Here is a 25,378-nt window from a genome sequence, read left to right as displayed (position 1 = left end):
CAAAGAACAGAGGAAAGACAGAACTCTCCCAAGGTCACGCGGCTAGAGAAGGGCAGAGAGGAGTTTGAATGTGGATAGTTCTGGAGACTGGGCTCTTGGCCGCTTACTGCATGACAGTTACCTATTACTTGTGACTTTCAGCTTTTCAATTCATAGTCTTTATTTCTATGAGCCTCATAGAAGTTGACTATTAGACAACTACTAATATTTCAATGATTTTTGCGTGTAACTTCCCCCTGGGATGGCAGATTTGTAGTCTGAAGAAAGTATATAGTCAGCCCTCCAAATCTGTAGGTTTTGTATCTGCAGATTCGACCAACTACAGATTGAAACTATTCAGGGAAAAAAATTTTCAGAAAATTTCAGAAGCAAAACTTGCATTTGTGGTGTACGGGCAACTACAGGTGTACCTTAGCAGTATTGAGGATTTGGCTCCAGACCACTGTGGTAAAGTGAATATTGCAATACAGTGAGTCATACGAAGTTTTTGTCTTCCCAGTGCATATAAAAATTACGTTTATACTGTACTGTCGTCTATTCAGTGTCCAATAGCATCATGCCTTAAAAAGCAATGTTTGTGTCTTAAAGTAACAATACTTTACTGGGACTTCTCTGGTGTCCAGTGGTTAAGACTTCACCTTCCCGTGCAGGGGGTGTGGGTTCAGTCCCTGGGTGGGGAGCTAAGATCCCACGTGCCTCGTGGCCAAAAACCAAAACATTAAACAGAAATAATACTGTAACAAATTCCAGACTTTACAAATAGTCCACATAAAAAGAATCTTAAAGAAAAATATTTTATTACTAAAAATTAATAACCATCATCTGAGCCTTCAGTTCAGTTCAGTCACTCAGCTGTGTCCGACTCTTTGCGACCCCATGAATCGCAGCACGCCAGGCCTCCCTGTCCATCACCAACTCCCAGAGTTCACTCAGACTCACGTCCATCGAGTCAGTGATGCCATCCAGCCATCTCATCCTCTGTTGTCCCCTTCTCCTCCTGCCCCCAATCCCTCCCAGCATCAGAGTCTCTTCCAATGAGTCAACTCTTCGCATGAGGTGTGCCAAAGTACTGGAGCTTCAGCTTTAGCATCATTCCTTCCAAAGAAATCCCAGGGCTGATCTCCTTCAGAATGGACTGATTGGATCTCCTTGCAGAGCCTTCAGTGAGTCCTAATTATTTTTGTAATAATAACATCAAAGATCACTAATCACAGATCACCATGACAAAAATTATAATAATAATGAAAATATTTGAAATATTGTGAAAGTTATCAAAATGTTACAAAGTGAGCAAATGCTGTTGGAAAAATGGCATGTATAGACTGACTTGACACAGAGTTGCCACCAGCCTTCGATTTCCAAAAAAATACAGTATTTTTTAAGTGCAGTAAAGTGAAGAGCAGTAAAAGGAGGGAAGTATGCTTATATTTAAATAGCGTTCACATTGTATCAGGGCTTTCCTAGTGGCTCAGATGGTAAAGAATCTGCCTGCATTGCAGGAGACCTAGGTTTGATCCCTGGGTTGGGAAGGTCCCCTAGAGAAGGGAATGGCTACCCACTCCAGTATTCTTGCCTGGAGAATTCTGTGGACAGAGGAGCCTGGCGTGCTATGGTTCATGGGGTTGCAAAGAGTTGGTCACACTTTCACTTGCACTTTTCACTTACGTTGTACTAGGTTTTATAAGTACTCGAGATGATTTAAAGTGTACAGGAATATGTGTGTAGGTTATATGCAAATACTATATACCATTTTACATAAAGGACTTGAGCATCCTTGGATTTTGGTGTTCACTGTAAGTAGGTGGGAATCCTGGAATCAATGCCCCACAGATAGGAAGGGATGACTCTATGGCCTATAGGGATATTAGAATGATCCATAGATCTCAATATTTAACAAGAAAAAATTTTAATCTAATATTAGTTCATCTGTGTCAGAAGATATGTAAATTGGCAGCCATACATACTACTCAATAATGTCTGTGTATTTTTAAATAAATTATGTGTTGTATGTAATGAGAAGTAAACAATAATTCTGAGGTCTGAAAATGTATGAGTTAAAAAACCTGTCCATAATTAACATTTGAACACCTGTCATGGGGTTTGCAAAGTACTAGATCCTGAATATATATCATCTGAAATCCCCAAAGCAACTTAAACTGGGTTTTATTAGAGCCCCAATCCCCATTTTTCAGATGAGGAAATTGAGGATCAGATAGGCTAAGTAACCTGCTCCGTCTCATAGCTGGAGAACTTCGCTGGGATTTGAAGTAAGTCTGTTTTACTCCAATACCCATGCTCTTTCCAGGATGTCACAGACTTCTACTTGTGCCCAAAGGAAGCCCTCAATTTCAAGGAAAACTGCTATTATATGATATCATAGTCTACCTGGCTTTCTTCATCCGTTTTTTAAATCCATCTATGACATCAAATTAAATTTCCAGAAGAACAATTTTGAATTGTAATGGATGGCATTGTTCATTGTCTCGGCATTTTAAAATTTATCCTGCTTTTACTGCCAGTATCATCTCTGAATACAGGAAGCTTTAGTCAGAAGAATGTTAATAGGCCTGATTCAGTTGTCAGATTTTTTTGTGGTCTAATGAACAAACAAGTAAGTCACTGTGGAAACCAAATAGAAATCTAGATGCATTGATACAGCCAGAGGACTGAGAAATAGGGCAGCTCGAAATAATTCGATCAAAGTAGCGTAGGAAGGAAAAGAGACTGACTCAGAGAGAAATGAGGCCAGGGTTATTCAGTTAAGCCTTGTATGGAAAAAAAAAATACAGATTACATATACAAACCTAATACTTGTTGAGGATTTTTTAAAACATTTTTTTTATTATTTAACACCAAAAACATTTTGTATTGGGGTATAGCTGATTAACAATATTGTGAACAGGGAAGGGACTCAGCCATACATAAAGGGTCTATTTCATAATTTCAGACCACTGCATAATTTGTGCTGATGCCACTGACAGTGTTTACCTGATTTGTTAACAGATTTTAGCATTATATTGACTTCAGTTTTCATGTGGTAGGCATATTTGTACTATAAAAGAACATATAGTTATTATATAGTTATTTTTAAAGTAAGTTAAAATAGGGTCTCCAGCTACCTGCTCAAAGGATTCAGTTGCTCAAAGATTCCAGTAATCTGAGAGACACCGGCAATGTGGTATTGGAGACTGGATGTTCCAAATATCATTGATAGGAAAACCATCCCAGGTAGAGCACTCAACAAAACTTTCCATGAGCATAACTCTGAGTCCAGCCATCCCTGTAAAAATGTTCTTTGGGTTTAGGACATTAAGTCATCTTATCCTTTCAGGATTTGGAGTTTAGGAAAGTTATGTTTAGGAGTGCGTATTAAAACTCATTAATGTGACAGTTTGTGAACTGAAAAGGAGAGAAGTGTCACCTGTGAATTTAGATCCACAGTCCGGATGTGGGCTGGGCAGCTGTTCAGTGGCCTGGCAAGAGCACGGCAATCAGCACAGTCCTAGAGCCTCACCCCAGAGTGAAGTGAGCCTCTCCTTTGTGATCCAAATAGGTGTTTCAGTTAGCACCACCCAAGTGACCTGTCTGACGAGTGAACTTCTGCCCAAGCTATATCAGACTGCCAGGGTTTAGGGGTTCTTTTGGAGAAGGCAATGGCACCCCACTCCAGTATTCTTGCCTGGGAAATCCCATGGACGGAGGAGCTTGGTGGGCTGCCGTCTACGGGGTCGCACAGAGTCGAACACGACAAGCAACTTAGCAGCAGCAACAGCAGGGGTTCTTTTATTCATCTTTCCCTCTCTTGGCACTTGTGGGTTCTGTTATTTATCAGATTCTCCAGTTTTTGCATTTTGGCCCTTGGATATTGAAAGTACATTAGATATGATGATTGCAATTATCACAGGTGCAGAGGTCTCGAGGGCTCTTTATCCAAAGCCCAGAGGCAGGTAGTGTTTTGAGTCTGTAGTAGGGGAAGTACAAGACCAGCTGTCTTATGCCTTCTCTAACTTTGGAGGTGTATTACCAGTTACATGAGTGGGAGGGAAGCTTTTCATGCATCACTGTTAATAGTTGTTGACAAATCACCAGTTGGAGAATGTAAAGGGAGTGTCTGTGCCCTGGGAGTAGCATTGAAATTCTCATCTCTCAACTTGCTTCACAAGAAAACAAATCTTATTGCATATCTTTTTAACTGTAGCCCTCTTTTCAGCAAAGTTTGTCTGAGTTCATGTTTGTCCATTTGGTTTCTGTGATCAGTCACATTGAACTTTAGCACATTCTAGCATACTTCTTGTATACTTTAGCAAAATAGTAGCTGTACCATGGTGCAGTCGGGCTTGCAGGTGTGGATGTTGCCCTCAGAATGCATCCATTCTGGGAAATGAAAGACACATGTGTCAAAAACTGATCGCAATGGACTGAGGAAAGTCCAGGTAGTACTGAGCAAGGATTATAAAAGTTAGAAACCTGAAGAATTACTTCTAGCTGACCATAGGAAGTAATTCCATGTCACCTTCACAGGGTTTAAAAGGAAGAATGGGTTTTAGACTTTGGTGGTGTAAGGGGAAGACTGTTTTCTTTAGAGGAAACACATAAAATAGGCAAAGAGTGGGTATATTTGGAGGAATTGCAAGGAGTTGTGTCTGTTAGAAGAGTTCAAGGAGCCTATCATGGAAGATAAAGTTGGACAGTTGGTTGGAGTTAGATCATGGAAGACCTTTAATACTGGAATAAGGAATTTGAGCTTTATTCTCTTTCCTTAGTTTCAAATATTAACTCAAGTGCTTTACCTTAGATGTGATTATTAGGTATGATTATGCATAAGAGTACCATGATCCTTTTGGCAGTTTTCTTGGGAACAAAACATACTGTTACACAACTGCAGTATGTGTGGTCTGGGTCAAATGGCTCTTTTTGGCTGAAAATTTTCTGCAGAGGTGGTGCGAAATATTCACATAATCCTATCACTCAGATGAAAGTCATCTACATCACTACAGCATGCACTTATTTTGATTCCTCTCTAGGTTCAGTGATGTTAGGATTTATATTTCCCAGACTTTTGTTTGTTTGTTTGACCCAGTGGGTTGTTCTCTAATGCCTAATACTCCATGTGCCTGGCAGCCAAGCTAGTTTGAAAGCTGAGTCGTTAAGTTCTTTCATCTTTCTTCTCAATTTCCTACTTAGCATTTTCCCTTCATCGTGGGCATTTTGTAAGCAATGAGGTGCCCAGGAAAGAGTAGCCCTGGTTTTTTGTTGTTGTTGTTCTGTCCTATTCAAAGAGATTATTTTAGTCTACCTGTGTGTGCCTTGGAAATATTCTGAGCTGATATTTTTTAGCTATTGGAGACAAAGAAAAGCATCTGAATTTTATCAGACTTGGAACACTTTTCACTTGATAAAAATGTTAGTGAAAAGGGCCATTATTGTTAGTGCTCTCTGGCTAATTAATTCAGTAGACTAAAGCTTGAGGCTTATATGGCAAGGTCAGTTAGTTTTGCTCTCTGATGATCTCTTGGAGCCTCTAGTCCTGGGCATTGATTTCAAAACTAATTACAATAACGACAAGCACTTACACAGTACTATACACATAACCTCATTTAATCTTCAGAATAATCCTGAAGGGTAGGTACTGTTACTCTCTCCATCTTTACAGATCTTGAAACTGAGGCATTGAGAAGCTATGTAACTTGCCATTACTGGTAGTTGACTAAATCAGGATTTGAACCTAGGCGCTTAGGTTGCTGGGTCTTTACTCTTGATCTCATTAAAATCTAACTATGTCTCTACACTAAGGAAATACAATACGCGTCTAAATATTTAAGGCAATTTATTTTGTATAGTATGAAGCTTTGAATTTAAGAAGTTTCAGGTCGAGGTATTTTATACAGACACCCAGAATCTATTTAGCATCTCTTTTGTTCTCTGTGCAAGGGGTTGGGGTGGGCAGGGCAAGGCTTCACAGAGGTGAGGCCTGAGCCAGGACTTAAAGGATGCTCAAGTGCTCATGCTCAGGCAGAGAAGAGCATCACAGGTTGGGCAAACAAGCATGCAAAGGCTTGAGGAGGCGAAAGGGCATTTGATGTGCATGTTTGTAGGAACGTGTGGTGTTCACTGTGTCTAAAACATGGAGAGAGTGATTAAGGTGCAATTTAGGATTGCACATTGTACCCTGCTAAATAGCTTAAAAATTATTTTCTCAGACAGAGACCTTTAAAAAAAAATCAAGGGCTCACAAATTTTTGTATTCAGTTTCAGAGGCTTCCCGGGTGCCCTGAAGCTCACGTGTAGATCTGTGGGCCCCTTCCCCCAAGCAATTGAGAATAACATGATACAATATATGTTTTAAGAAAGATGACTCTGATGACAATGAAAGATGGCTTGGAAGAGAGAAGGATTAGAAGCAGAGAAGTCAGGAGGCAGATATGAAAAGATCTATCTGAGATGGCAAGAAGAACCATGTCTCTGAAAGATGTTTAGGAGATAGAAGTGAGAGAGGGGACCCGGGGTGAGTTAAATGGGAAAGTCGCACATAAAATAGTTAAAAGTAAGTGTCATTTCTAGCTTGGTTTAAGGATATACAGTGATGTCATTAACAAAAACCGAAGGAGAGGAAAGGGGCAAGAGTAGAAAGATTTGGGGCTTGATTTTTTGGCCTGCTGAGTTTCAGGTGCCATGATATATACCAATGGGATTGTCTACTGTACGGCTGGAAATGCAGTCTGGAAAAGAACTCAGCACTGGAGAGAGAGATTTAGCTGCTCTAGCAAATGGTAGGTTGAAGCCCTCTGGGTGAGTCAGGGCCACCCAGGGGAGCCCAGAATGAAAAGACAAGGGCAGAGGAGGAGTATCTGGTAAAGCTGGCTGGGGAGGTGAATCAGGGGAGCAGCAGCAGCCTTGAGGCATTTGAGCACTTCCTGTGTGCTGGGTCTGTTCTGAACACTGTGGGCATTAGCTTGCCTAATCCTCAAACACCTCCAGGAACCGGCTGCATTTTGCGCATGAGGAACCAGAGGCCCAGAGAAGGAATTTGCATAGAACTAGTAAGTCACTTTCAATGGTAAATCAGTGGTAGCCTCCTTAAGTTGATGTAATTGAATTAAGATAGTTTTTGTTATAATTTTTTACAGGTTTAAACAGAGATTAGTAAGCTTTGATGATACTATTTCCTTACTTTTGCCTCTGTTCTATCAAGTTAATACAGTATAATCATCAGAAGTCATGAAGAAAGTATGATAGGAGACTTGCATAAATTTCCAAATTCCCTGGGTTTTTCTCACGTGAGTATTCTATCAAGATTCATGCATTTCTTAAACATATTTTTATTTAATAGGGTAAATTTTCCCTGATGTTTTCTCCTAATTAATAAGCATGTTTGGCACTAATTGGAATACTTCCTGAAACGGTTTCATGAGTCATATTTTCCTTTTCCACCTAGAATATATGTTGGACTCTCTTAGCAGTGATCTGCTGCTGCTAAGTCACTTCAGTCATGTCCGACTCTGTGCGACCCCATAGACGGCAGCCCACCAGGCTCCCCCGTCCCTGGGATTCTCCAGGCAAGAACACTGGAGTGGGTTGCCATTTCCTTCTCCAATGCATGAAAGTGAAAAGTGAAAGTGAAGTTGCTCAGTCATGTCTGACTCTTAGCGACCTCATGGACTGCAGCCCACCAGGCTCCTCCTTCCATGGGATTTTCCAGGCAAGAGTACTGGAGTGGGTTGCCATTGCCTTCTCCAGTGATCTGAGACATCATCAACTCTATATTCTTAATTTACCCCAACTTCTCATGTCTCCTTGAATCCATCCCTTCCTTAGAACCTCTTCATTTTGTTTTCCCTTTTATCACTACACCAGCAGTGGAGATTTTTCTTGGAGCCTTTTTTCCCAGTAATTTTTTTTTTAATTACTCTATCAGAATTTTGCACACCAGTTAGATAAGAACAATGAAACCATACCAGGTTGCCACAGTGGGATAATTTGCTAGACTGGGGTCAGCAAGCTACAGTCCATGGGCTAAATATGAGCTATTACATTTTTGTAAATAAAGTTTTATTGGAATACAGCATGATCATTCATTTACATATTACCTGTGGTGACTGCTTTACAGTGCTACAAGGGCAGAGTTGAATAGTTGCATTAAGTGGTACAATGCATGGCCCACATAACCTAAAATGCTTAATTTACTAATTTGGACCTTCACAGAGAAAATGCTGACTCATCCTCTATAGCATATGACTTTTGGAAAATTAGGATTTTCCAAAGATTAGGAATTGTCCAAAGCTTTACAGTTAAGGAGGTTCTCTTTTAAATAAAATACTAAAGAAAATTTTTGAATCATGTAATAGAACCATTGAATGATTTCTGTAATATGTGTTGTTTGGATATATAACAGAAATTGTCAAGGGAATAATAAAATTGAAGACCCCTTTAAGTAATCAATAATCAGAATTCTTACCTATATAATCAGTCATCTGAGTTTTTGTTCGTTTTAACAGAGCTGTTTAATGTGGAAGAATTTTTTTTTCTTTGAGTGCTCAATAGGTACCAGGCCTTTCCTTGTGCTCAGCTTCTGGGAGTTGCAGAAATGTTACATTTCCCTACCCTCAGAGAAATATGTCTCAATTTCAGCCAAGTTAAATACAAACCAAAAAAATTTGGGAAAATTGGCCTAGATCATAGATAATGTAACAGAATGAGAAAAATATGTTTTGTGTTGAGTACACTATTTTAGTTTGTTAGCATATTGACCATATCTTATACTGCAATCGTATTTCTAAAAAAAAAGGCAGTGCTTTCTTTTCTTTTTTTAATTGAGATGTAGTTGGTGTTCAATATTACATAAGTTTCAAGTGTACAGCGTAGCACTTCACAATTTTTAATGGTTATATTCTACATATAGTTACTATAAAATATTGGCTGTATTTCCAGATGTGCTTTATTTTCCATTATTTTGTTAAAAAACAAGAAATATGTGAGGACAACGGGGACCCCATTCTGCCCTCTCAAATACGAGCTCTTCGCTTGTTCCTCCTGAATGCCCATTTTCCTCCGCAGCTCTGCCCTCCCTTTTTGGCTGCTTTATCTTCCGAGATTCTCTTTTGTGTCCGGGTTCTCTTTCCTCCAACGTGTCCTCCTGGTTCTGCCTCCCTGAAGCATAATCACATAACTCCTCTACTCTCAACTCCACTTCAGCCCTCTACAGCCCACCCAGTGAAATCTGGTCTTTCCTCAGCCTTGAAGAAGACCTTTCAAACCCACTCTCTGCCTTTTCTTCCCCCGTTGTCCTTCTTTGTACTCTAAACTCAGTACTGTGTCTGTCCTTCCCTTTTGCTTGATTTTCATATGCTTTCCTTACTCTATGAAATGCCCTTTAACTTCTGTGATACATGGTGGGATTAATGAGATTAGAAAAATGTTCAGTTTAAAAGTCTGCTCTTCCGTTATTGACAAGAAGGCCACCATAGTTGCTAGGTGAAAGTGCCTGGAGTCTTGGTTTTCTTTGGGAGCTTACCTCAGCACATGTTTTCCATGAACTCTATTGGGTTGTAGCACTGAAACTGTACTCTCTGGGGGTTTGGACACAGTGTAAAAAGTCTCAGTGTATTGAGATTATCACAGGTAAAAAGAGAACAATCAATTTTTTGTCTAAACATTGCTGCCAGAGAGAAAAGCAAAATAAATCCTTTTACCAACTAAGGTATTTAATGGAGACAGTAGACAAGGTAAGCAAGATAATGAAGAAGGGTCTTACATGGTGTCTTGGGCTACTGTTTTCTGGGAAAGCAATTTAGGATTGTGAGTCTGAGTGAACTCCGGGAGATAGTGATGGACAGGGAGGCCTGGCGTGCTGCAATTCATGGAGTCGCTAGGAGTCGGAGATGACTGAGTGACTGAACTGAACTGAAGTGAACCCTATGTCACGACTAAACTTCCTTCGTGGAAGTGATGTGCACATTGAATCAAAACCGTGGGCCACATGTTATACGGAAAATAGTTGTAAAATAGACTTTGCTATGGAGACTGCCAGCTTTGTGTAAATACACTCTTCTGGTTATTCTGGCCATCTTTATTGCCTTTATTGTTTTAAGAATCTTTTCTTTAGTATTTTAGAGAGTGATGGAGTTGCCTCTCCTTTCTCTGCACTGACTTAGTGCTAGAGGGACACTCTAGTCCTTGGTAGAATACATCGTGTGCTTAGTAGAGGGGCTTGAATAAGACATGAGTAGACTGTGTGGGGACTGTACTAGATAAGAACATGGTGTCTGGTGGGCAAAATTCAGGCTGTAGGAGGATTAGTCACATAATTTACAGGAAAACTTCTGTTGCAAAGATAATGGATCATTTGGTTGCTGAATGAGCCATTCAGAAGGAAGCTTTGTCACGCCACTAAACTCCCTTGATGAGATTTTGCAGAGACACCTACTCAAGTACTGTCTAGCATAAAAGACTTTGTTCAAATCAGCCTTTCCAACCTTTCCAAGTATTAATTTATTAAGAGCTGAGCAGGTGGGCAAACTGCAGAGGCTATCATTGAGCTAGAACATGATTCCTTTAGTGTGTTTTGATAAAAAGCAGATATAATGTTTTCTTTTAAAGTGTCAGTTTTGGTTATAGTTTTAAAAAGAAACTACATCTTCCCTTCTCTGAGTTTATTTTTTAATGAGGGTTATGGGAATTAATCTTCAGCGTGTACTGTCACAAGGAGTAATCAGACTTGAATTTTGTAAGCTTAGAGCCTTTGAACTTCTGCCCTGTATGCAGTTTATGTGCAAGGTAAAACAAGATCCTTTATAGTTCCTTATTAAAGTAAAGCTTAGTTGCCACTTGGTTAACTTTCTGGTCTTTGAATAAAACTTAATAAATTCGTCGCCCAGAAATTTGGAAACTGAATGTGACAATACAAATCTTTCTGTACTAATGAAGTTTTTGAAGATGAATTAAAATGATTATTCCTAATATTTCTGGTATCAGGGACATTTGATTTTATGTGAAATATGTACTGATAGATTGGTAATTTTTAATGTAGCACGGTCAGTCCCCCGAAGGTTATAGACGGCACTACCCTATATAGTGGTTGTTGTCCTTTTGAAAATGATGCAGAATGTCTGTATAAACATTAATTATAGTCTCAGAAATACCTTTTGCAAAGTACATATAAATAGAAAACTTGTAAAATTCACTTTTTAACTCCCACACTTACAGTGTACAAGAAACTGAGGTCTGGTCCTTGCTTCCAGAGTCAGCACAGCCTGGTAAGGAGATGAGAGGTGTAAGCAGCATGAAAGACCAGGTCAGACTCACATTAGTCAGAACTGACCAAAGTACCAGGTGTGATGATGAGAAACTCCTTTCTAGCTGGGAATATCGATGAAAGAGTTGGAAGTTGTGGTTTTGAGCTGGATTTTGAAGAATGTATAAGCAAAGACTATGCAGAAAGAGATGAGTGAAGTGAAAAATGGAACCCAGGCCAAGGTGCGGTTCACACAGGCTAGACACAGGACGTGCACGCAGTGTGTGTGATGTGGGAGGGAGGGGCGATTCCTTAGGTACGATTAGCAAGATTCAACCACCCTTCTCCTTTTTGTCTGCTGTTGGATTGGAGGACACAGAAAGAGAGGAAACTTTGCTATTACCCCATGGTCCTCTGTTCTCCTTTACCTTCCTATTAGCTATTACAGGATAGTCAGAAGTTATGCAGAATAAGACTAGGGAAGTGCACGCAAAGAACTGCAGTATAGGGGAGTTTCTATAGCTGACCATTCATATTCAGTCTGCCTATAATTATATGGGATTAAAAAGCATAGATTGAGTAGTGTTTGCAGAAAATAAACATATAATGCTGAGCATACAAAAATAATCTTGATGGATGCTAACCCTAGTTCTTCTGTGTCATCATCATAATCAAATTTAAATTTAATTAAATTTTATTTAGTAATTATAAGATGCACAGAATTGTCTTACAACACAGTGGAGACTTAAAAAGCTTTTTTTGTAGAGTTAAAGGGGCTCTAAATGAACAAACACTTTTTTGTATAAAAATGATACTTAAAGAGCAACCATACACAAGATACTAAGTAGATAGAAATCTTTTGCACTTTTAAGTCCTATTTTTTCAGTATATGTGTATTGCTTTTTTTTTCTTCTCCATAGGTAAAATGAGAAAAAACTAAAGCAGAATGAAAGAATAGGCTTGAAAGATAATCAGACCTGAGGAGTCATTTTTAAAGCTACCTTGTGAATAAACAAGGCTGCTAGAGAGAGGTATGAGACTTGAGGAAAAAACTATTGTCACATTTCAGGGTCAGATATTTATTTTCCTTTTTTAAAAAAACTTAAAGTGCACATGCTTTTGTCTTCTCATAAAGTATTGTTTTCTTTGCCTTCTGAGATATGATGCCAAGTTGAACACTATGCTTTGCTAGTATAGTTAGCTCTCTTTGCTAGAGCATTGTTCTAGGAATTTGGCAATAATTCTACTCAGGGCAAATGAGAGACCATTAATAGGTCTTCATTAGGATATTGGGACTGTACATTTTTGTGCAGTGGAACCACTTCATAGTGCCTGTTTTAAAAAACTGAAAGAATCTAAAAATGACTGGGCATATGTATACATAATAGATTCACTTTGCTGCACACCTGAAACTAACACAACGTTGTAAATCAGCTATAATCCAGTACAGATTTTAAAAATAAAATCTCTTTGATGTTTACATTTAATTGGAGGTTTAAACATGTTTCTGGAAAATATGTTTCATTTCCTTTTAGAAAATACTCGCTCTATAAGTTGAGAGTTTTCTTATTCCCCACTGTGGGTAAGATATAAATTATGCTCAGGAGCCCAGTGGTTATGTCTTTGAGATTACATAAGATTGAACAAAGGAGGTAAAAATCTCAAATGCCACACCTTATGAACTTTCTCCTCTAAAGATAAATTGGAAAGAATTTTCTGTTGGCCACAGAGGCTCATGAAAGGTCTATGGAGACGAATTATACAACTGTAGTATCTCTCTTTTTCAGCTTCTGCCCTTTCCTGCAAAAGGAAATCGAGAAACCACTCGTAATTTACCAGATAACCCCAGAAGCCTTGGTCGACAGACCAAATTCTCCAGTCAAAGCTACGGGCTCCTGAGGATAATCTGCTTCAAACAGCTTTTACCTTAAAGCCAACCTAGAAGTCTTTGACCCCCAGTTACAAGGTGAGTTAGGATAATGCAAGCTTAAAATTAGAAGCAGGATCTGGCTGTCCAGTGGTTAAGGCTTTGCCTTCCAATGCAGGGGGTGCAAGTTTAATTCCTAATCAGGAAAATAAGATCCCACATGCTTCACGGCCAAAAACCAAAACATAAAACAGGAATAATATTGTAACAAATTTAATAAAGATTTAAAAAATGGTCCACATTAAAAAAAAATCTTAAAAAAAATCAAAAGCAGGATTAGATTAGTCAGTGCTCAATGGCAGCAAAAGATTATTACCAAAATATTACCGAAATATTACCAAATCTCAGGAACATGTTTTTTTGTTTTTTTTTCTTTTTTTTACGTGTCTGTCAGATCCAAAAATAAGGCATGGTAATTCTAGTCATGTTTAGCCATCTTAATAAAAAGTTCTGCAGTAATTTTCTTAAAGATAGGAAGTAAAAAACATGCCAAAATATTGAACCTCTTTTTGTCTGATGTCTGGCATCATGTGAGAATAAGATGATCCCCTTCCCTTCTTGAGTGATGAGCCTGCAGACCTAATCCCGAAAATGGCTGAAAGATTATCCTTGCTTTCATTATATATGCATGCTGTACACATTCTTAAAATGCATCCAGTTTTTATAATCTTTCATAGTGAATAGACGATTGTATTATTTTTGTGCATGGGGCTGAAATAAATAATATACCAGCAGTGCTCACTATGGGCTCCTTGTCGTCTTTGATATTTGCAGTTATTGTTTTCAGAGCCACCTGACATACGCTATTTGACATTTTAGGCCCAGGGTCTTCACCGTTTGGACCCATCCTTCCCGGTTATATGAAGCTTTCTACTTTCTGAGGTCGGTGACCCCCAGAGTGGGAGGATGTACCATCATTACTCTTGGGGATCTTTTGCAGTGTTTATCCTCTACTCAAACCCTTATTTTCTTGGAGGCACAAGAGCAGCAGCAGTGGTGGCGGTGGTACAATGGGAGCTTTCTGCTTATTATTTATTGCATTATTTAAAGTTAAATTCTAAAGCATAGCTTGCAAACTGGTGGCCTACTGGCCAAATTTTAGGCATAGTTTTTTTAATCTATAGAAGTTTATTTTTAAAAATTGAGTTAATTGCCAACATTGGGTAATCTGGATACTTGACATAAGATATACACGCAATACACACACACACACACCTGGCTTCTCTTGGATGATTAAAAAATATGGTCTTTTTACTATTTCAAGGACTGAAATGTGGTAGTCTTTACCTTCCCCTAAGTCTTAACCAACCAGCCTTGTATGTTACCTGCCTGGTCTATAGGCTTTTGAGGTAAGATTTCTGCTTTCAGATTAGTTTCTTCTCTCCTTACATGAAGCCTCTCCCCCGTAGTTTACACACAACACTCCCTTAGTCTTCATTCGCTTTCTCTTTTGGCATTTTACTATTTATATAAAATTTGTGCCCTGTGAGAGTGATGATTTTCTGAGATTAAGCTAACACCTGCCAGGCTTGCCTATGAAGAAGGAAAACTTACAAAGCCAGATGGCCCATGGTTCTTAGCTGGGAAATCTAATTTCCCTGGTGATAAGGTCTGAATCATTTTTTCCAGCCCCGAGGTTGTCATTTCAGAGTCTGATGTGTCACAGCCTAACGGTTCCATTGCCTGGTCTGACTGTTTTGGTCCAGGAAGGAAAGGGGATTCATTGGGTTGCCTTCTTTTCGAATGACATCTGTAGGCATTTGGGCTGCCCTGGTGGCTCAGATGGTAAAGAATCTGCATGCAGTGCAGGAGACCCGGGTTTGATCCTTGGGTTGGAAAGTTCCCCTGGAGAAGAGGGTGGCTACCGCTCCAGTATTCTTGCCTGCAGAATTCCATGGACAGAGGAGCCCTGCAGGCTACCGTCCATGGGTTGCAAAGAGCTGGACATGACTGAGTGACTAACACGTTAACTTACAGGATTTTGAGTCCATCTTCTAGGCCACTACTCGTTTTGGACACCAGAGTGAATCCCTGAGCTGTATACTCTGCCATCTACATGCACAGAACTTTTGACACTGAGAAATCTCACCATCAAAATCAGATACATCTTCAAGCACAGTGGGTTGTAGTTAATCACAAATTTCTCTTTCCCCGTCTTTGATCACTCTATATTGTTGGGGACTAAATTACTTGCTGTAATGTTCCTCTTAATTTGATATTGAATCAAGCTTTTGTATAGTAATAAAGAGCCTTAACCAAGAACACATTTTAAATTATAGGGCCCTTATGGGCATAGCACTTTTTTGTCTGCATTGGCTAAATCCAAACATTACTTATTTGATCATAGTTTACAGGTGGGGGAAACTGACTTGATCCCAAAACAGTGGTTCTTATCCCAGCACCTCATTTTTCAAATGGATAGTGCCTCTTACTAGAGCAGATTTTAGGTCTCAAAATGCTCATTTTTAATGTTGAAGCAAACAAGAAAGAAGGCTACTGGGACTGGATGTTGATTTCTGGTAGTTTACTGTCCTCTGGCTACACTGCTTTTGCTTTATCTCATGGGATCTCTTAGGTATTGCCCAGTATCTCTTGATACTTGACCATACATGAAAATGAAGTGTACATGAGTCCCTTTGACTATCAGGTTAAGTTTATGGGACTAAAGTAACTGGAAATTTGTTTCCATACATTTATGACTTGTGACTTGACTATATAAAAAAGAAATTAAACTCTTCTTAAAAAGAAAAAGCAAGTAAGTGGCATCTCATTTCCTTAGGGAAATGGGTTTGTTTCCATTCCTCTTTTGGAGTTAGTGTGTATCCATGTATAGTCAACAGCCTCAGATATGATATGACTGGGGTCAATCCCTGGGTTGGGAAGATCCCCTGGAGAAGGGAAAGGCTACCCGTTCCAGTATTCTGGCCTAGAGAAGTCTAGAGACTGTGTAGTCCATGGGGTCACAAAAAGTCAAATATGACCGAGTGACTTTCACACTTACCACCCTAATAGCAGAAAGTGAAGAGGAATTAAAGAGCCTCTTGATGAAGGTGAAAAAGGAAAACGAGAAACTCTCTAGCTTGAAACTTAACATTCAAAAAACTAAGATTGTGGCATTCCATCCCATCACTTCATGGCAAGTAGATTGGGGGAAAAAATGGAAACAATGGCAGATTTAAGGAGCTCAGTCCTGGGTGTTCTTTGGAAGGACTGATGCTAAAGCTAAAACTCCAGTACTTTGGCCACCTGATGCAAAGTGTTGACTCACTGGAGAAGACTCTGATGCTGGGAGGGATTGGGGGCAGGAGGAGAAGGGGACAACAGAGGATGAGATGGCTGGATGGCATCACTGACTCAACGGATGTGAGTTTGAGTGAACTCCGGGAGTTGGCGATGGACAGGGAGGCCTGGCGTGCTGCGATTCATGGGGTCATAAAGAGTCTGACATGACTGAGCGACTGAACTGAACTGAACTGAAAATCACTGTGGATGGTGCTGCAGCCATGAAATTAAAAGAAGCTTGCTCTTTGAAAGGAAAACTATGACCAACCTATACAGCATATTAAAAAGCAGAGACATCTCTTTGCCAACAAAGGTCCATATAGTCAAAGCTATGGTCTTTCCAGTAGTCATGTGCGGATGTGAGGGTTGGATCAACCATAAACCATAAAGAAGGCTGAGTGCCAAAGAGTTGATGCTTTCGAACTATGGTGCTGGAGAAGACTCTTGAGAGTGCCTGTTAAAGCAAGGAGATCAAACCAGTCTATCCTAAAGGAAATCAGTCCTGAATATTCATTGGAAGGACTGATGCTGAAACTGAAGCTCCAAAACTTTGGTCACCTGATGCAAAGAGCCAACTCATTGGAAAAGACCCTTGTGCTGGGGAAGATTGAGGGCAGGAGAAGAAGGGGACAACAGAGGATGAGATGGCTGGATGGCCTCACCGACTCGATGGACGTGAGTTTGAGTGAACTCCGGGAGTTGGTGATGGACAGGGAGTCCTGGCGTGCTGCAGTTCATGGGGTCACAAAGAGTCAGGACATAGCGACTCAACAAAAACAACATGTATGGTCATAAATGCTTTCAGAAAGCCCCTTTATCTCTTTTTTCCTTGGCATTCCTGTTATTAGTTCCACGTTCCACTTTCCTTAACTCCCTGAGGAAAGAACAACTAGGCCCAAAAAAATGGAACCAAGGTGCTTGAGAGTCATTACTGACATATAAAATAGGTTGAAATGTGGTGAAAACGGTAAACCCAGTAAATCAGCTAGTGAGTGAAAGTCGCTCAGTCATGTCCAACTCTGTGACCCCATGCACTATTCTCAGTCTCTCAGTTCAGTCGCCCAGCACTATACAGTCCACGGAATTCTCCAGGCCAGAATACTGGAGCGGGTAGCCTTTCCCTTCTCCAGGGGATCTTCCCAACTCAGGGATCGAAGCCAGGTCTCCCACATTGCAGGTGGATTCTTTACCAGGTGAGCCGCAAGGGAAGCCTGTAAATCAGCTAACCAGTCAACAAATATGACATAGGCAGACACTGGAAGAAGAGAAAGAGTACTCGGTTCTGGTACAGCAAGACAGTTGATGTTTGCTCCCTTTTAGCTGTTATGAAGATCACAAGACTTCTCCCTCAGGTAATAGAAATGGAGACAATATCCAATGAGAACTGGCAGTATTGATACCATTCCACTTGACTTCTCTCTTTAAAAGGTGATCAGAGATATTTCTTTGTTCTTTTAGGGGGAGAGTTCCTTTTTTTCTTGAGGATCATTGTAAATCCATGGATTTTAAGAGTATATTTTGATTAGTTGACTATCAAAATATAGTGACTTTTAATTTTTTCCAGAATGCTCAAATAAAAACTTCTTTGTTCCTTGGGAACCCCTTCAGATTGGTTCCTGTAAATACATATGGAAAAGAGAATCCATCATAAGTGAATCACAGTGAGTTTTCACAAACTCAGTATTCCCATATAATCGGCACCCAGATCAAGATAAAGAACATCCCAAAGGCACCCATGCCCTATTAGGTTTTTTGACCCCCACTTTTTGGTTCAAAGGGATACTTTAAGATCCTCTTGTTCACTTCATAGCCCAGTCTAAGAATCTGTTATATCAGTTATTACAAAGAGCTCTGGTTCCTTTTAGTAGAAAATGGAATTTAGAAACTACAGTCTGGGCATTAAGGGTATTCATTCTTATTGGTTGTCAGTGTTTCCAGACCTTTTTAGGAAACAGAGTGAGAAATATATATATTTTAAAATAAAAAATTATAAGTTGACATTGAATTTTTCAACCTTATGGAGTTTTAATATTATGTGATTTTATATTTGTATCTCTTTTCTCTTCAAATGAATAATCTCAGCATTACTACTAATAATTTTTCTATTTTTGTAGAGGGAAAAAAATGTAGAATTTTATATATCTTTTATCATTATCATTATTTTTGAGCTTCCAAAATTTATGTATGTGGTCAAAAACTGAATTTCTTTCACCTCCATTTTTGGTATTGATGTTGATATGTTTCTTGGCAGTGAGATTTAGCGTATTAAATCTTTAGTCCACCAATAATTTGAGTTATTTGCAAGTCATTCCATCTTCAGCAGGAGAGGTTCTGGAGTGACAGTGGGATGATTGTACTCTGTGGCTGGTGGATCAATTTGTGCTGCATTGAATGCGCTTATTAGTGTCTACCCTTCATTATAGTGCAGGTCCAGAAAGAGAAGAAAAATAAATAGTCTGAAAGTGCCACTGAAGTTTTGTTCTTCTTGCTTTTTTTTATCCAATAAATGGATATTTTATGGATGCTTGTCTTAGAATGACTTTCTTTTTCCTTGCTCAGTAAAGGGATCAAGTGCTTTGATTTTGGGGCACCTTTTGTAACATTTGATCTTGGGAGAAATATAAGTGTTCATAGAGAATACAGGATAGTTGCCTAGATAGTTGCCTCTCCATTCCTTCCTGCCACCTGTCCTTCCTTCCTTCCTTTTTCCTACAGCCGGGTGATTCCTTGAACTTGAAGCTGAGGGATAAACAGTAGGAGGGAAAAAGGAGAGGTTTTTTTTTTCCACTCACCATTAGTCTTTTAAGCTTTTCACCTGTCTTCTCAAAATGTCTCATTTTCAAGCCTCCATAAGGTTAGTATTTTTGAGTTTTTTTCCAAATATATTTTTAGGTACAGAAAGATGATTAATTAGACTTTAATTCGTCTAACTCTAAGGGTGCTTTAAATGTTTTTTTTAAATTGACTTTTCACATCAAATGAATAATGCCAGGAAGTCCTGAGTGCAGTGAACCAACAAAACAGATCTGCTTTGAAAGCTTGGGCTTTCAGACAACAAGGATTTATTGGAAGTAACATTTCTAGATTTTGTCTCAGTAAGAAGGGGTGACACAGGTGGTAGACTAACAAATCGTCTCCCCAAAACTTGAGCTGTATATGGCTGGTGGTAAAGGATAGAAGGCAGTGGCACCCCACTCCAGTACTCTTGCCTGGAGAATCCCATGGATGGAGGAGCCTGGTGGGCTGCAGTCCATGGGGTCGCTAGGAGTCGGATATGACTGAGCGACTTCACTTTCACTTTTCACTTCATGCATTGGAGCAGGAAATGGCAACCCACTCCAGTGTTCTTGCCTGGAGAATCCCAGGGACAGAGGAGCCTGGTGGGCTGCCGTCTACGGGGTCACACAGAGTCGGACACGACTAAAGCGACTTAGCAGCAAAGGATGGAAGTTTCAGAAACAATGGCAATTTAAATAGATGTGTCTTTTATCACACACCTTTTATCACCCCGGCCGTATCTAGTGTTTGCTCATTTGTTCATTCATCCAGCAAAGTCTACTGGGTGTCTCTACTTGGTGTGCACAGGCACTGTTCTAAGTGCAGAGACTGTAACAAGGAGAAGCAGCAAACACAACAGGGGAAGTCTCTGGGGACAGACAAAAAGCCAATAAACAAATATTGTAACTACTGAGTGAGGTAAGTGCTGCGAAGGAAATGAAAAGAGTGTCATGCAGAAAGTGACAGGGCATATGCCTATTTGAGGTGACAGAAGCTGAGAACTGAAGGGTGATTTGCCAACTAAACTTTCATATTAAGAAAACTAAATTTGAAAGTACTATACAATTTATTTAAACAATAACTACACATTTGGGTATTTGGATTTATTTTCAAATGTCTAATTTTTTTTTTCAACTGACACTGTAAATTGTTGAACTGAACTTTCAAATGAAGATCTCTTGTTTTGTCAGCTTCTGAAAACTGGAGGAAGTCCTGGGTTTTGGGGAACTCTGTACTGTATTTGTAAATTTATAAAAATCTAAAATTATTCTAGAATAAAACTTTTAAAAGAAAAAACTAGTGAAAATTTATACCAAAATTTATACTAAATCTAGTGTGGCAAAGATGAGGAATCCAGACTATATAGGAGGAGTCTGCAAGGAAAATGATGGGTGCTGAGAATTTGTTACTTGAATGCCCTTGTATAGACTTTTGTCTCATCACTCGTTTTTGAACTAAACAAATTTTGCCCCTTTTCATGTTTCTTTTTACCTTCTTAAATTTCATAAACTTAACAAACCTTGCAAATAGAGTTAGTTTACATTTTTCCTTTTGTTAAAAAATTTATTCATTTTCTTAAAATATTCTTCAACTAATTAGGATGTTATCTTTCAGGTTCAGTTCAGTTCAGTTCAGTCACTCAGTCATGTCCGACTCTTTGCAGTCCCATGAATCACGCATGCCAGGCCTCCCTGTCCATCACCAACTCCCAGAGTTCACTCAGACTCACGTCCATCAAGTCAGTGATGCCATCCAGCCATCTCATCCTCTGTTGTCCCCTTCTCCTCCTGCCCCCAATCCCTCCCAGCATCAGAGTCTTTTCCAATGAGTCAACTCTTCACATGAGGTGGCCAAAGTACTGGAGTTTCAGCTTTAGCATCAGTCCTTCCAATTAACAAACCTGCCATTTTGCTTTTTTTGAACCTTTTCCATGGGGATGGTCTTGATCCCTGTCTCCTGTACAATGTCACAAACCCCAGTCCGTAGTTCATCAGGCACTCTATCAGATCTAGTCCCTTAAATCTATTTCTCACTTCCACTGTATAATCATAAGGGATTTTATTCAGGTCATACCTGAATGGTCTAGCGGTTTTCCCTCCTTTCTTCAATTTCAGTCTGAATTTGGCAATAAGGAGTTCATGATCTGAGCTACAGTCAGCTCCCAGTCTTTTTTTTGTTGACTGTATAGAGCTTCTCCATCTTTGGCTGCAAAGAATGTAATCAGTCTGATTTTGGTGTTGACCATCTGGTGATGGCCATGTGTAGAGTCGTCTCTTGTGTTGTTGGAAGAGGGTGTTTGCTATGACCAGTGCATTCTCTTGGCAGAACTCTATTAGCCTTTGCCCTGCTTCATTCCATATTCCAAGGTCAAATTTGATGAAAGTGAAAGAGGGGAGTGAAAAAGTTGGCTTAAAGCTCAACATTCACAAAACAAAGATCATGGCATCTGGTCCCATCACTTCATGGGAAATAGATGGGGAAACAGTGGAAACAGTGGCAGACTTTATTTTTGGGAGCTCCAAAATCGCTGCAGATGGTGATTGCAGCCATGAAATTAAAAGACGCTTACTCCTTGGAAGGAAAGTTATGACCAACCTAGATAGTATATTCAAAAGCAGAGACATTACTTTGCCGACTAAGGTCCGCCTAGTCAAGGCTACGGTCTTTCCAGTGGTCATGTATGGATGTGAGAGTTGGACTGTGAAGAAAGCTGAGCGCCAAAGAATTGATGCTTTTGAACTGTGATATTGGAGAAGACTCTTGAGAGTCCCTTGGACTGCAAGGAGATCCAAACCGGTCCATTCTGAAGGAGGTCAGTCCTGGGTGTTCTTTGGAAGGAATGGTGCTAAAGCTGAAACTCCAGTACTTTGGCCACCTCATGTGAAGAGTTGACTCATTGGAAAAGACTGATGCTGGGAGGGATTGGGGGCAGGAGGAGAAGGGGACGACAGAGGATGAGATGGCTGGATGGCATCACCGACTAGATGGACGTGAGTCTGAGTGAACTCCAGGAGTTGGTGATGGACAGGGAGGCCTGGTGTGCTGCGATTCATGGGGTTGCAAAGAGTCGGACACAACTGAGCGACTGAACTGAACTGAACTGAACAAGCCTGCCATGGGAAACTCTTTGGTAATCTATAATCTTTGAAAGTACTCTGTAGTATCCCATCCCAAGAATGCTTCCTAGTCGTTCAAAATCTGGTTCAGGAGTCAGCAAATTATAGCCCACAAGCTTGCAGTCTTGCTTTGTAAATAAAGTTTTACTGGAACAAGCTATGCTTATTGAGGTACATATTGTCTATGGCTCCTTTCCAGCTATTGTAATCCCCCTTTATCCATGAGAGATGGATTCCAAGACTCTCAGTGGACGCTCAAAACTGTGGATAGGGCTGAACCCACTATATACTGTTTTTTCCTAATTATACATACCTGTGATAAAGTTTTACTTATGATTAGGCACAGTAAGAGATTAATAATAATAAAATAGAATAATTATAACAATATACTATAATAAAAGTTATGTGAATGTGGTCTCTTTCAAAATATTATACAAATGTAATGCCTTTTCCATCTTTACTAAGCACTTACGCACTATGGCCCTAACTTTTGCAGTTTGAGGTATGATAGCAAAACCAGCACAAATTTCTTTTTTGTTCTTTACAGTTTCACCAGTAAAGATTCATTCTTACTGTAGATCTTATGAACTTCCACATACAGTTTTTTCTTTACTTATTGAGTCAAGAACTTTCACCTTTTCACTTAAAGGCAAGACGTTATGGCTTCTCTTTGGCAGATCTGAATTGCCAGCATCACTACTCTTGCATTTTGGGGCCATTATTAAGTCAAGTAAGGGTTAGTTGAACACAAACACTGTGATACTATAGCCAATGATCTGATAACCCAGACAGATACTAAGTGATTCATAGGTTGGATATGCTCAACACAGACATGATTCATGACCTGGGCAGGACAGAGCAGGATGGCAGGAGATTTTATCACACTGCTCAGCACGGCATGCAGTTTAAGGTAAATGAATTATTTCTGAAATTTTCCATTTAATATTTTTCAGATCATGGGTGACCATGGATAACTGAAATATCAGAAATCAAAACCACGCATAAGGGGGAACTACTGAACAATGGTAGTATTGAATAGCTGCACTGAGGTTGTATATATGCTAGACCCTTACATAGAAAGCTTACTGACCTCCATTCTAGTCAGTGGCAGTGACTGGATTATGTCTTTCTGTTTCTGAATCTGGAATCCGAGAAATTTTGCAATCCCAAGGATTAGTAGACAACAAAGTCCTGTTGGTTCATGTTAGAGCTTTTTGCTTTATTTTCTTTTTTATTCATAAATGGAGGTACTGTTTTGTAGTAAAATTTTTCCATGAGCTTTCTGAAGTTTTCAGAAATAGTTTTGTAACATAAAGTCCATTTCTAGAAATACTAAAATATATATACTTTAGTTATCATTTAAAATTATTATTATTTTTTTAAGCTTCACAGGAAAAATCTTTAAACTTCCTTCATTTTGGAGGCTTTCGGTCTTTCCCTTGGGAGTGAATCTGTGTCTAATGCTATAGAATTATGCCCTGTGAGGAGCAGGGCCCCGTTGGTAACCATCTACACCTGCTGCATAGTTACAGGTTTGTTAAAACAGAGTCTTGAGCCTCAGAGTATTTGGTTCATTGGTATGGATGAATTTCATTGAAAATTTCATTAGGATTTCATTTGGAAATTCTATTCCTGGGTATCTGGAAAAAAACAAAAACGCTAAATCGAGACATGCACTGCAACACATATAATTAACCAAGACATGGAAGCAACCCAAGTGCCCATCAACAGACAGTTGGATTAAGAAGAGAGAGAGAGAGAGTGTGTGTGTGTGTGTGTGTGTGTGTGTGTGTGTGTGCGCGCGCGCGCGCCTGCGTGCGTGTGTGTATGCACATGTGCATGCATCTACTGGAGTATTACTCAGCCATAAATAATGAAATATTGCCATTTGTAGCAACATAGACGGACCTAGAGAATATTATGCTTGGTGAAGACGAATACTGTATGATAGCACTTCTGTGTGGAATCTAAGAAATAATACAAATGCATGCATATATGAAACGGAAGCAGACTCACAGATATGGAAAACAAACTTGGGTTACCAAAAGGGAGAGGGAAGAGGGAGAAGGACAAACCAATGCTATAGGATTAACAAATATGAATTGCTAGAATAGGTAAGCAATAAGGATTTACTACATAGAATAGAGAATTATATCCATTATCTTGTAATAACCTATGTGTGCTGTGCTAAGTCACTTCAGTCATGTTCAACTCTATGCGACCATATGGACTGTAGCCCACCAGGCTCCTCTATCCTTGGGATTCTCCAGACAAGAATTCTGGTGTGGATTGCCATGCCCTCCTCCAGGGGATCTTCCCAACCCAGGGATCAAAACTGCACCTCTTATGTCTCCTGCGTTAGCAGGCAGGTTCTTTGCCACTACTACCACCAGGGAAGCCCATAATGGAATATAATCTGTAAAAGTACTGAATTGCTATGCTGTACACCTGAAACTGATGCAATATTGTAAACCAACTGTACATCAGTTAGAAAAAAAAGACTTTGAATTTGGAATAAGTTCCCAGGTGGCATGTTACTGATACCACCTTTCAAAACTTCTGTTGTAGATAGCACTGGCATTTCCCAAACTTAAAATCTGGTGGAACAGTAGCCTTTCTTCATCACAATTCAATATCAAGTGACATTTTAGGCCTTACTTTGAATTCCTTAAACTTCCACTCACTGTCTTTTCAACTGAATTCACTAATGACTCAGATACAATTTTTCCATGTTTATCTGTTTTCCAGTCCCCAGGTTCTGTCCTCATCACTCTTACAAAGTTCTACTTAAAGAAAAAAAAGTCCCTTTCCTGTTCTTTTCAGTGGTGTTTTGAAGTGAAATAGATCCTCTGTTCAATCTGCCAGCTTTACTCTAAGATGTGTATGTGTATTTTAAAGTGATTCTTTCTTTCTTGATTCTCATAAAATCTCACAGTGTAACTTGGGCACAGAAGTATCTTCCCTGTGCAGAGGAAGCAAAGACCCTGAGATGTAAGATCACGTGATCTGATAAAAAAGGAAAAAATCTGATAAAAAGTTCAAAGT

General features: G+C 39.5%; 1 protein-coding gene across 5 annotated transcripts in view; it reads left to right on the top strand.

Moving 5' to 3' along the window:
• The window catches only part of OSBPL6 (oxysterol binding protein like 6), a 158,544-nt gene that overhangs the window by 31,220 nt on the left and 101,946 nt on the right, over positions 1-25,378 (top strand). For all 5 annotated transcript variants that reach the window (XM_052654694.1, XM_052654685.1, XM_052654702.1 and 2 more), the window contains exons 2-3: positions 13,018-13,196; positions 13,977-14,039. The gene's annotated coding sequence lies outside the window, so the exon portion shown is untranslated. The remainder of the gene's footprint in view (positions 1-13,017; positions 13,197-13,976; positions 14,040-25,378) is intronic.

The sequence above is a fragment of the Budorcas taxicolor genome, chromosome 2 (genome assembly GCF_023091745.1).
Source record: "Budorcas taxicolor isolate Tak-1 chromosome 2, Takin1.1, whole genome shotgun sequence".
Lineage (NCBI taxonomy): Eukaryota > Metazoa > Chordata > Mammalia > Artiodactyla > Bovidae > Budorcas > Budorcas taxicolor.
Note: the sequence above shows the minus strand (reverse complement) of the source record. Positions and strands in the feature narration are given on the sequence as shown.